Below are 14,500 nucleotides of genomic sequence, written 5' to 3' on the forward strand. Positions count from 1 at the left end.
TTACTTACTTCTAAGAATGAAACCACCGTTTGTGATTTCTTTAGTCTATGGCTTGATTTTCCTAATCGCAGCTTTTATATCATGTGTGGGAAATGTGGGACATGAACCTAGAGACCTGTATCTGCAGCCTCCGTGTCCCTGCCACACTTTGGAGGGCCAGCAGTAAAAACAAAGTGTTTCAGTTATTTAATTTCTTTCATCATTCAGGGATGTAAAGCACTTTTGTGACAGCGTCAGAATTTTGGTTATCCACAATCACTTCGTTTCACTAAAGGAACTATTTCCGGGCACATTTTACTTTGCTTCCTAGAAGAAAATCTATGTAAAGCCTATGTTGCCTATGTTAACTTTGTGAGATGGTTCAACATCATTGTTATTTCCTAGTTAATCTGAGGTTATTGACAGTAAAAGTATGGAAAGTGAGATAGTATATAATCATAACTACCCTTGGAAGCCATTATGACCAATGCTATAGTTTACTGACAGTGTATTTATGTTCACTCCTTTGAGACACAGTGAAAGATTCTTTCATTTTCACTGGTTACTGCTCTAGGTTAACAGGTCACACACTGTGACCACACCTCAAAAAGTGTCGATTAGATACAATTATTCACATAGAACTTTTACATTTTACGTTAAAGTATGGCGATAAGAGAATGAAGCCATAGGTTTCAGTATTTTTTCAGTCTTTACTTCTCGACGCAATTCATCAACATTTGTAATGAACCATCTTCCCATCATCAAACCACTTTCCTCTATCATTCTGAAGTCAAGGACTGTTATTTTAGAATCATACATTTACTTTGAGATACTGGACTTCTCGCATGTACATAATTATGAAACATACCTGTTAAAAAGGTCCCTGCTCTAAATTCACTGGTTTTCTAAAACAGAAAAGTAAACTTTTATCCAGCATGTAAAAGTCATTCATAAACGAGAAAGACTTTAGTAATAAATATTTCCCATCAACATTACGAAAAGGTGACATTCGGGACAACAAAGTATTCCATTCAGAGCATTCTAATCATTCCAGTGTTTGAGAGAGAGAATGTTTTTCAATCATCTAAGATTTTATTCTTCAGGTATTTCATCTTCTATAATAGCATACATTATCCAAAATGTGCACAATTACTTATTAGCAAACCCAAATGCCATTAGGTTAAACAAAATCCCCACTATAGCAAAAGGGGTTAACTAGATTTGTATTAATATAGAAGCCAGGCTTTTAATATTCTGCAAATGTTAACAAAGAAAGATGATAATGTTGAGTTAATATGGGTTAAGCATAAAATGAAAATAAATTTTTCTGATTGTGAGGTGTTGACACTTTTTTGGCTAGGGCCTCTAGCCTGTTCCTGAAAGCTGTGTAATTACAGAAGGCTTTTCCCCTCCTTCCCCCTCCTGCTTCAAGCCTGCCCACATTAGTAATGACCCCTTCCCTGCTTCAAAAACCACTAATGGTCTTCAGCACGGGCAAGAAAAATGAACAGGATAAATTGGAATCCACAGTCAGTAATTTGCATCCTATGAGGCTGCTTTGGCCACTCGCACTCATTCCCGGCCATCAATCGTTGCCTGTCAGGTGCTGCACTCTGCCACCATGACAAATACTCCTCCTAACACTCCGATTCGTCCAAACAATGTAATTGTCCTCTATTCTCCTTTTGGTAATGGAGATAATGAATGACTGCACAAACAAGAAGGATTGCTCATCACAGACGCCGGGTGGCTTCAAACTGGAAAAGGCCTAGGGTACAAATTTTAATTGACTGAAAACACAGGTTAGGGCAAAAATGACACTACTATCAACAAAAAAATCCCCAAATCCTTCTTGTGATGGTATTTTCCTGCTAGATTCAAAGGAGGAGCACCTTTTGACTTTTTGTCCTAAAATTTTGAAAGCCTAGGCTTATAGTTTATTTGCTCAATGGAAATAACTTTTGCAAATAACAAAAATGAAAATGAAAATAAGGACTCGCCACATGAGCATATAGCTCCTCATTAGTAATATTGTCCAGTGTGCTCCTTCTTCGTGTTCTCTTTCCTGTGAGTTTAGTCTTACTCATTGTCGTGATGCATTTGCCCAAGATAGTTCCAACAAAATGTGGGTCATGGGTTGTGGGGAGTGTGTGTGCATGCATATGTGTGCGTATATGTGTGTGTAAGAAAGAGAGAGCAGCAGAAACACACACATATACACACATACACAGAGTTGGGTTAGATGAAATAAAGGTTTAAGATGTTAAGAAGAGTAGAAAGGTGACGTTACTGGAGAGCCCATTCATTCAAGTATGACTTTAAATTCTGATTGAATAAAAATAATTCTTTCCAGTGTTTTATTAGAAATTCAGTCAAATGACCACAAAATTACATAAACAGTGCATTTTATCTTGGGAATCCCTGAGCTGTACTTTCACTATGAAAGCAGTTACAAATTCCATCCACAATCATTAAGAAAATTGGGACCTTACCAAAATTCACCTTGCACAGATGGCTTTTTTTTTTAATTAATAGAGAAGATCATAATAACTTTAACTTATTTAAATAACATTCTGTGGTTTTTGAACATTCATGATTCTATGCCCCTTTTATATATGAAGTGGACTGTTTATCTGAAAGTGTTCTGGCAGACAGCCACTCTATTTCTAAAATTAAAAAAGGGATGGGAAACAATCAGCTTTCAGAGGAATTGGAACCATGGCAATGTGTTTTGGATTAATTTACAAATATATGTATATATTTGAGGCCAAACTATGGAACTATAGAGAATTTCTACTACATAGTCTATCATACGCATTCTTCTACTTTATTAGAACAGACATCATATTGAAATAATAAACATGGGAAGCCTTCACTCCTCCTTTGATGTATATTACTAAATGTCTGACTGGTTCAAATTTAAAATAAACTTTGGTATGTTTGCACTTGAAAACTGGAAGTAGACCACAAGCAATAATTTGTTGTCAGTTTCCATATTCTTGGACTAAAGCTATAGTTTAGTCTATTCGCTGTTGGGGGCCAACCCACTCTGGTCCAGTGGCTCAGAGGTGTCTCAACTTACTCATAAGAACACACACTGTAACATAATAGCGATGATGATAATTCCCTTCATCAAGAAAGAACCAGCATAGGTCAAAGTTTTTCAAATCCTGACATAATTCTAAGGCCACTGTTGAACTGAAAAAGTGGATCACAAAGATCCTCTTATTTTGAATAACTGACATGTATGGTTCATGATTCAATGCAGATAGAAAATATTTTTTAATTGCCTTTTAAAAAGACTCATTTGAAAGTAAGATATTATCTTCATTCCAGATACTGACCTTGGGTGGAGGAGAGGATGAAATTGGTAAAGGGGGTCAAATATATGGTGACAGATAGAAACTAGACTGTTAGTGGTGAGCATGTTATAGTGTATACAGATACCGAATTATAATGCTATACACCTGAAATTTATGTAATGTTATAAACAATGTTATTTCAATTAAAAAAAAGATACCGAACTTTGTTAGGACTTCTTGTTCTCCCCACCAACAACATCCCTTTTGGGGTTTACTGGATTTATCAGGTATATGGAATTAGATGTACAGTATTTTGAGAATATTATCAGTAGAACAGTTTTGGGGGAGAAATCATTTGATAATAATCTTCTTTTGTGATTAACCCCTCTCCAATGATGTCCTAAATGAAACCAATTTATCTTAAACTTTATTCTATGTTGAAAGAATTTATACTGATATTTTAAAATACTTCCAGTGATATTTCTAATCATCTCATAAATTAGAAAAAAAAAAATAAATTTTAAAAAGAAGTATTTGGAAGGACAAAAAATTGGAAGTACCCTAAATGTCTATCAACTGGATCACAGTTAAATAAAATGCGAGGTGCTCATGAAAAGGTGTCCCCATGCGTTAAGTTAAAAAAAAAGAAAAGCAAGTTGTAGAACTTTATGTATTATCAATTTGTAACATAAACAAACAAATAAATAAAATTTAATATACACATACCTATGTCTGTAGTGCAAGAAAAAAATCTGGAAAAATACACACTAAATAATGGTTCATGTTCTGTAGGGCACAGGAGTGGAGGTTTTTACTTTTGTTTATATACTCTATTGTCTGCAAGTGTAGTGCTTTTAACAATATTTTAAAAATCCAATATCAATTTAAAAATTATAATTAATTTATTGTAATGATAACTCCCTTAGACATTTTGCATTTTTTTAAATACCAATTTAACTCTTTTATACAATTATATATTCTCTTATGTTATGGTAACTTGATCACTGGATATTTTTAAAAGCGGGACTCATCTCTTAGGATCAGTCCTGCCTCTTAAGTTACTTTCCTACCCTATGAGTTTGACTCACTTACTGGTCTATAAAGTTTACTAGATAAGCTCTCTGAAGAACAAGGTACAATTTGTCAAATTACTTCTATGGTGAGGTACTACAGTCATTAAGACAAATAATCAAGTAACTTGTTGGGCAGGATCTTAGTTTGAGCGAATACTCAGAAACTGAGCATTATGATTATCACTTATTTTTCTTCACTTCCCTCCAAGATACCACACATTTTATAGTTAAATCCAGGTGACTTTGATTTTGATGATGCCACTTGTGTATGAAACCCTCTAAGCAATTTCCTAAGGACAATGAAAGTGCATTGGGCAAATGTCACTTATTACCCTAGGACCATGCTTACTGAATTGGGGTACAAGTAGAAGTGCTAAGGACACTGAATAAACAAGTGCATCTTCCTAAAATGTCAAATGTATTCAATGGTCATTAATTTAACACCTTTTTCTTATGTAAATAAGAATTCCTATGCTATGACTAGCATGTGTACTACAAATGAAATCTGAAGATAAAACAAGAAACTATTAAGATATTTTAAACCCATCACGTCCTCATGGTTGGAGGTAATGTCCTTTTCACTAAATTCCTATAGCAATTTACTTGATATTTCTAATTTTTAGCCTTTCATTGTCATGTCTTATTTATATATCTTGTCTTAAGTGTAATTTCCTGAAGGTAAAACCTTGAGTTTTTTAAACTTGTATTTCTCCCACTGTCTCGATATCTGTAGAAAGGCGGGGGGGAGGGGGCGGCTGGGAGGAACAGACATAAGTTCTCATTTAAGCTTTGTCAGTAATTCTGTCGCCTTGAACAAGACTGTGCCTGAGACCCAGTCTCTATAACAATAAAATTAAGAGATTAACAAAGCTATACAGGGGTTATAAAATATTTATAGAGGTTATAATAATAAGGTTTGTGATGGTTATTTCTGAATCTCACTGGCTGACTCAGATACAGACACACACAGATACACAGAGACACAGACACATAGACACACACACACACACACACACACCCCTTCAAATTGTCTGAGCTAATCACTCCTCAGGATGCAGTAAAAACCCTTTGTTCTTCTACTGCCAAGCTAACTTCCTTTTTATGACTAAAGCACTTCTACATGAATTATGATGTATCTCTTGCTTTGTGTTACTATTTGTAAATCTATGCATTCTCTGGGTGTCTTATTCTTGTCTCTAGCTCTTGAGATCAGAATCACAAAGTATTAGAGTCAAAAGGTCTTTAGAAAGAACCCTGGCCTGAGACTTAATTTATACAGATGAGGAAACCAAGATTCACAAGGCTTAAGTATCATATCCCAGGTCACAGAAACAGGCAGTGGTGACAGCTGGGATAACCACTCTAACATTAAGTTTTTCACTTAAGTACCATTTCGCCTTTCTTTTGGTAATAGTATCCTGGTTTTACTTTAGGGATGTGTTCAGGGGTGGCCAGGTGACCCAGGCTCAGTCAATCAACACAGTTAATCACTCTGGCTGCATTGAAGATGGAACGCAAATTAGGTAATGGCAATTAGTAGGACTGTCAGTCCAAGGGTGACTAAGTCAGAACACATGCCTGGAGTTGCTGATAGCTACTGATGCCACCAAATGAGGAGAGCCTGACTGAGAATGAAGCCCAGACAGACAAAGGCAGAGACAACGGACATAAAGAATAGATCCCTGATGTCATTTCTGCACTTGGAACCAGCTTCACCTAAAATCAGCCACCCTTTACTTTTCAGTTACTTACACCAATAAATTAGCCCTCATGCACATGGCACAATTTAGATTATCTGGAATTTTCTCTGTTTACTCCCTTTCCCCCTCCAGCTAAAAATGGTTGTTGCTTAGTGTTAAACTTTAGAAAAAAAAAAAAAAAGGAAAGAAGGAGGAGGAGGAGGAGGAGGAAAAAGAGGTACAAAGTGAAACACTTTACTGTAATCTCTACCTACAGACTGTGATCAAATATGGCAAAAATCTTGAGAATTTGGGATTTTAAAAAGCTTATCAGAGTTGTGACTCCAACAGATTAAAAAAACCACCTAACTTGGAAGATAGAGGTTTAAGCGTGCAATGTATATGGGACTATGAAAATTTATATCTAAACTGGAAAAGTAAAGTATAAGGTAGAATTTTTATGTTTCTTAAAATGACCATACAGAGAGTAAATTTCAGTATGTTTCTTGTGTAAAGTTAACACTCTTAAGGGAGATGAATATAAATTAATCAAAATACCTGAGAAACACACTTAGACTCAAAAACCTTACAGAAACCAAAGACTATTATGATAATACAAAATGACACAAAAATTGTTGCGATCATCTGGCTAATTTAGGGTTATTTGATTTCAGTAAAATTCCCAGCTGCTGAAAGAAAGTGTATGTCAAACGTTGTGTAATTACAATATTCCTTTATATTTCCACCATCCTGGCATGTCCATCAAGACCAGTGCAAACACTAGATCCAGTGGAAAATCCTCCCCAGCCAGAAGTGGTTACTCCGCCCTGCTCCCCGCTCATCTCCATTCCAACAATTCCACAGTGTTTTCACTCCTCCCCTCTGGTGTCGCTATTCCCTTCACCCAGTCTTCTATGTATATGTGTACATTTGTGCTATGACCCTCACTGGACTATAAATCATTTGAGGACAAAGTTTAAGACTTTAACTTCAAACTCTACAGCACTTAGCACAGTGTTTCCTATATAATAGGTGCTCAATAATACTTGTTTGTGAACACATTATCTCTGAAATTGATATCGTTTTCTCTTAGAAAGGAATGATGGTGCCATGTATATGAAGCATAAATACCCAGATAAAAATGGAAAAATTCAGACTGCCATTTAACTGTTTTACTGACACAATATTTAGATATTTGAAAACATCTACTGGATTTTTCACTTTTCATCCAGATGTTTGGTGTCATGGAAACTCAGACTTCAGATTCAAATTAGTTAGCTTTTTTTTTTTTTTTTTATGCCAGATGTATATTTGGGAAAAAGAAAATGTGGCTATTTCAGGAAATCCATTTCCATTTGAGTTCACATGGAAGTAAATAGATTAAATTATAATAATCACATCTTTTAAAATTCAGAAAAGGCTTTAGAGATTTTAATAATAGCCAGATCCTAAGAGATTAATATGTTTGGTTGATATTTAGAGCCACAGTAGGAAGGCTTCATTAAAAAGAGTAAAGAGAAACACACACTCTTCTCTAGATAAGCTAAAAGAATATCAAATGAGCCTGATGGATTACCGTAAAGAGATTTTAAGAACAGTTATTAAATTTATTATTATCAAGATATAGATAAAACAGAAAAATAGAGAAGGAATTTTTTTAATGAAACCATGCTTAATGACTGAAAAGGAAAATATAAGTGTCCTAGGACTAAGGAGAAATACTTTTTGCATCTGCAAAGAGGAATGTTACACATATACATATTCTAAATGTACAGAGGGCGTTCATATAGGCAAAAGGAATGAAATTAAGTGGTCAGATTCCATCAACACTCATTCTACTTCTAAACTTCCAGAAAGACAAAAAATATATATATATTAGAAAAACACAATAGAAAATACTTCCAGAAGAGTCAATTTTAAGTATAATGAATATACAGTAGTTCCTCCTTACCCATGGTTTCACTTTCTACATTTTCAGTTACTCATGGTCAAGCACAGAATAAAAATAGTAAATGGAAAATTCCAATAATAAACAATTCATAAAATTAAATTGCCCACCATTCTGAGTACCTCACTTCATCTCATCACATAGGCATTGCATCATCTCACATCACAAGAAGGGTGCGAACAGTATAATAAACTATTTTGAGAAAGAGAAACCACATTCATATAACTTTTATTACAGCGTATTTTATTACTAGTTATTATTGTTAATCTCTTACTGTGCCTAACTTATAAATTAAACTTGATCATAGGTAGTAGGTACAGGAGAAAACAGTGTATATAGGATTCAGTACTATCTGTAGTTTCAGGCATCCACTGGGGGTCTTGGAACAGATCCCCTACAGATAAGGAGGAACTACTATAATTATTTTCCTGCTGACTGAGGCTTTAAAGCTGAATGAAGTCTTATTTTGAAAATAACAGAAATATATTCCTAAAGTTAGAGAAAGATAATTTTTATTTAATATTTGTTAAGATGCTCCCATGAGCTGCTTAGCCATGCATGTTATGCTGCCTACGTGGCTAATGGGTAATCTTACCAAATGAGCCAAAGGCCACAAATAAGGCCTTGACTCATTTAACAGTCATTTCACATTTCCACACTATGACCAAATTAATATTTTATGGGGCCACTCAGTTCTACAGCCGGACCACTTTTCCAAAAAATTGAATTTTGTGCTTATTTATTTTATGGATCATTTGTTGAAATATATTTCAAAACAGGTTTAAACTATTTAGATTTTTCGGTGAACTGCAAAAGAAAGCTCACAGACTCAGAATTTTAGAACTAGAAAGGACATCGGAGGTCATCTAATTCAAACTTTCTCATTTTATGTCTAACAAAACTGAGGTTAATAAGACAAAATGGCTTGCTCAAACTTAATTGGCCCTCTCATTTTATAAGATGTTCCTGATTTTCCAGCAAGAAGAAATTTCACACATATAATCTCAAAGAACATTTCTTATATTTTATTTCTACCTAAGAATTAGAGATACCAATAGCCAGATTTTATCCTGTAATTTACTTAACACCTATATCCTATATGTTCCTATGTCACCCTATAGATTCCCCTTTTGCATTGCAGCACATTTTCTTATTAGCCTCTCCTCAGATTCTATGCTCCTTGAGAGCAGAGACTGGCTATCTACATTTTACTTCTAGAATTTAGTTCACTGTCAGGTGTGCAAGAGGTATCAATAAATGCAGATTGCATTAATCAAGTTTGAGAATGCAAACAAGTGAATTCTTTGCTTCCTAAAAATACTGTTTTGAAATGAAAGAAGGGGAAGTTGGTTGAGGTAAAAGTTAGATAGCAAATGAGAAGGGAGATTTAAAGGAAGGAGACACTCAACGAGACTGATAATACCAACCTGTATCCCGCATCAAATATGAAACAGTGAAAATCAGCTCTTATTTAAAGCAAGAGTAAAACTTTGTATATGTAGAGAAGAAGTTGGCAAATTCAGATTGTGACACTAAAAAGCTGTAGAAAAGAAGTGTGCGAGACTTTTTATTAACATTTATTTTCTCCTTGTTAAAAAGGCTAAGGGGTTGCTTTAAAACAAGGATCTGAAGTATGTGGTAGAGAGTTATATAATGTCTAGACAACTAAGATACTTGTATCTAATCTTCTGACAACAATCCTACTTAACAGGCTCAGACACAGGACCATGTGAGACGGAGTTAGAAGGAAATGAGGGTTAGCAATTAGTCCACTACAACATTTCTTTAATAACATGAAAATAAGTCTGGATAAAAAAGTGAGGTAATTATTAAGAAATTATTAAGCAAGTTTACAAGCTATAATAAACAATTCCAGTATGTTTAGACCAATTTTATTTGCATGGCCTATGTTATTAATAATTTTGTCTAATTTACTTTAAGAAGGCACTGAAAATCCAATTTGACAAGAGAAAGCTAACATAGATTTAAAGAGGAAGGAGTTGTTTAAAGAAACCGAAGGTTATCTTTTTTCAAAAAGGTTATTATCTCTAGAGTAAGCAATGGAAATGTTGTGGATATTATCTTCATTGCTCATCTCAGAGTACAGGATAAGAGCATGGGGTTAATGATAAGTTGAAAAGTCATAAAAATAAGAAGGAAGTAGCCGTAAACTAATGACTTCTTGTGATGGACAGTAGTGGTTAAAAAGAGAATCTTGATAGCGACTATTTTTTTTTGTGCCGTATTCTGAAGGTTTCAGTCAGAGTGGTTATAATGAAACAGAACTCCTTGATAACGGTTAATTCTTTTATTCTACAGTTCACCAAGAGAAAAAATCTAAGGTGCAAAACACTAGCATTAGGAACTTGGTTTAGAGCCTACGAATTGGCTTCATTTTTCCTAATACAGAGCTTCTTTTTGCATATAAGTGAGCGTCAGATACAACTATATATTTAGATGTATACTCTAAAAAAGTGAGGTTGTGCTGGAAAAACTTGACTTTTTCCTGTTTAATTATAGTCCCAAATTTCTAAAATGTTTTGAAATTTATCTGATTTTTTAAAACATGGGAGAAAGATCAATAACAGTCTGTTCATAAAATAAGAAAAGTAAGACAAAGTGTTTACTTTAGTTATGCACTGTACTGGTAAATAAAGCAACCAACTGATACTATTAAAAAAAAAAAAAACCCTCTCTTAACTGGGCCATCAAAAAAGGTCAGTTAGCAGTATTTATTTCGGAATTCCCCGCGGTTTTATCTTATCAATTTGTTTTTCCTTCCCTTTTTTAGAGCAGGCTGTTTAGTGAAAATTAACTACATTAAGATGGAGGCAGAACAAGGTACTGTCACATTTATCTATCTGTGTGCATATACTGGCCCTGTTACTATTTTACTTTAGCTTTAGAACACACAAATACTTTAAATATACTGTGTTTCTAAGCAGATGGAAAAAAATTAATTTGTGAGTTTCCAATTGTATTTAAAGCAAATTAATTCATCAGTAAGTAGAACACCTTCAAAATGTCTCCTCAACATTCCTATGGATATGTTTCTTCTGATAGTTAAGTATATAAGGTCACGAACTAGCTAATCCATGTCATAACCAACCAAAATAAAAATATATATGTACATTAAAATATATGCATTCATGACTCTGGATATCTACTGATTAAACATTCACTCATTCAAGACAAAAGTGATTTAATATTGAAATATCAAATCATTTAAGAGTATTTAACATTTTATCACCATAATTAAATGCTATGCTGAGTTAATCCAAACAAATTAGAAATATATGGACTAAAAGAAAATACAGACACAAAAATTAAAAGTTTTAATGGCAAAACAATAAGGATATATGCTAATATATGTTTATAGCTTACTTAAATATTAGTATGTGCCTATTTTCTTCCTAATTTGGACAATAAATCAGAATATATTGAGAAAAGGCTCTTCTTAGCTTGGGTAGCCAAGATGACCTCAGCAGAAAGTGTTCTAATTACCTCTCCACTATGTTTGCACCAATTTTGCTTATCAACTTTGATTAAAGAAAGAGAAATAATGAGGAATGAATTAAAAATATGACTATGTGAATTACTGCCCTGGCCATATTTTTGTCAATCCATTAAGTGGTAAGACTTTATAGAAAGCAACAGCTATCTCTTATTCCTCCTAGTATAGAAATTACTAATATATCTTTACATACTTAAAAACAATTCTATTTTTGCATGAAAATATTTATGAGGATTTAAGAAGCCCTAAAAATGATGTCTCCACTAAAATTGGACTTTAGGAGGACAAACTTTTAATGTAGCTGAAGTCAGCTCATATGAATCAGTATGGCCAGTGTGTGTTTTGATTAATTGAGCATCCATTCTGATTGTTGGTGACTATTAAATAGTTTGGATATCACCCATGACTTTTCTACATGATAGGCAGAACCCTCTGCCTGATATGTTGTATCTTAGGCAGATGAATTTAAGTTTGATCTATATTCCACCATAAAACAAAGACCATTAATATTTCAGAGCAAGGTGAGTTGACCAGATGACCATAGATAATGCTAAGTTTTTCATTTGAAATAATGTAATTTAAAGTAAAGTCTGAAGGTACCTTCACTACTCATGAGTTACTCATGACCGAATCATATGCATTATTTAAATATTTAAGTAATTTAAAAACTCTTTGAGTAATTAGAAATATACCTTCATACAACATAAGCTGAATGGGTTTAGTTCTCTAAGAAGTTAGCAAAACACTTAAGGATTGCCACAAATGGCCTTTAGATTCTAGCAGAAAATCATTAAGTAAATCCATATATATATATATATATATATATATATATATATATATATATATATATTATAAAAGTATTGATCATGCTTTATCGAAATAAGGACATTTTCTTAGGAGAGGTAAGAGAAGGCAATTTTGAGCAAAAGGTAAATGGAAGGAACCAAACAATATCTCAAAGAGGTCAAAAGTGTGTATAAAAATCACCATCCTACTCATGACTTTGATTCCCCACACAAGACCATGATTTAGATTTCATCTGGATATTGGAGGAAACTAGACTGACAAGCTCTCCTACTTTGGACAGCCCCAGCTGACAATCAGTATCTGTCATTTAGTATCAACTCTAACCTGGCAGAACTAAAGGAAAGATTTTTTTCAATTCAGGTATTTGAATATTTAAAGTTTTCATTCAGTGTACAATACAAGGAGAAAATTCAGAAAGAAATGTATAAACCACTACTTTATAAGGTCTTAATCTTTTTTTAGAACATAACCAGACAATTTTGAAATCATCTGGGAATATACTGTTATAAAAAATGAATAAACTTATGTGCATTTTTGTCATAGTGCTATCTGTACAATTCTACAAACTTTAATGAATAGCTGCCAAGTCCTGGGTTAGATATTTAACAAACCAGGTATCTGGAGCAATGGACAAACAGTGACCAAGAGATTGGTATTTTGGCATTTGACTTGTTATGCTCTCTTTTCTCTTCCTTAAACTCCTAAACACATTCTCCCTTTTCATCTTAAGTGATAGGAATGCTAAAGATGTTACAGAACTAAAACCACTCTCTGGAGACAGTACTTCCTTTAACTTCCTGGGCGTTTGGGAATACAATTCATAGTAAGTATGAATTGAATTACTAAGGGAGCTTATTATTTGCTAAAGTGAGTTCTGTCATAAATAATGTTCTCACAAAACAATTAATAGCCCCAATGGACTAAGGCTCTTCTAATTTTTTTATGAACAAATTTAGATGTTTACAAGAAATGCCAAATAAAACATTCTAATGGATTTATTAATAAGCACCTGGATTTTCACTTCTGTGTTTTGTTTAGCTTCTAGAAAAGTGCTTAATAAGCTCAATAAATATTTGGTAAATGAAAAAAAAATGAATGCATATATATATATATATTTTAAAGCCTACAGCACGTTTTATTCCTAGGTGGTCTCCCATGCAAGTACTAACTAGGCCCGACCCTGCTTAGCTTCCGAGATCAGACGAGATCAGGTGTATTCAGGGTGGCATGGCCGTAGACTAAATGCATATTTTTTAATGCTTGCCCTGAGACTGAAGCATGGAGTGTCTCATTTCAATTGCACAGGGGAAGCAGGAGAAACATCAGTGTACATCAGTGTACAGCTATTCAGGCTTTTACCTTCTCACATTTAGTAGTTAGAACCACCTAGTTGGGAGGAGGCTAATGGCAAGGGGATGGAAAGTTTCTGCATGTCACAGATTTAAAGGCATACTCTACTGAAAATCTGAATTGTTTTTTTCCCCTCAAAGAATTACATAGTTCTAGGCCCATTACTGACTAAGATATAGGTGGGGGAAAACCTGTAGAAAGCCCCACAGAACTTATAACAATAATCTAGGCAGAAGTATTTGACTGCCACACTAAGGCAGTAACACTTTCCATGATTTCATACCCTAGTGGATAAACATTTGAATTTAAAGTGTAGATACATTTTGGAAACACTCAACTGACTCAGGAAACACATGTGCTATGGTGCCATCAGGTCACACTTCAGGTGGAGCCCTGGGAAATTTTTTGGAAAATACTAGTAGAAATAGGTTGGAAGGAGAGAGAGAGAGAGAGAGAGCACATAAATCCATTAGCAATTGCATTTATAGCTCTTTCCATCTGTCCTTTTCAAAGAATTTTTCTAATATTAGCTGCTAAAGTTCTAAGTGCACATGGCTCATATCCGTTGTCTCATCTCACTTGATAAAGGTAAAGAACTGAATGCAGGAAGCATAAGTGACTTATCGCTTGTTTGTGATCCTGGCAGAATTAAAGACAAGGAAGGCTAACTTATAAAAAGAAATAATCACACGATGTTGGCAAAGTTTTACTAATTATATGAGGTCTACAGTTGCCATCAAAACCACAAAACACAATGGATTTTTAAGGTATTTGTTTTAGTTTCACCTAAGCAAAATAATATTTTAACTAAATTAATACATTTCTGTCTCTCCAGAATGTGACATTAC

General features: G+C 34.0%; 1 protein-coding gene and 1 pseudogene across 12 annotated transcripts in view; both read right to left on the reverse strand.

Moving 5' to 3' along the window:
• Positions 1-14,500, reverse strand: part of MEIS2 (Meis homeobox 2) — a 201,100-nt gene that overhangs the window by 61,683 nt on the left and 124,917 nt on the right. The window lies entirely within an intron of this gene.
• LOC111736447 lies at positions 13,423-13,541 on the reverse strand (annotated as a pseudogene).

This window comes from Pteropus vampyrus, unplaced genomic scaffold (genome assembly GCF_000151845.1).
Source record: "Pteropus vampyrus isolate Shadow unplaced genomic scaffold, Pvam_2.0 Scaffold19, whole genome shotgun sequence".
In the NCBI taxonomy this organism is placed as follows: Eukaryota; Metazoa; Chordata; class Mammalia; order Chiroptera; family Pteropodidae; genus Pteropus; species Pteropus vampyrus.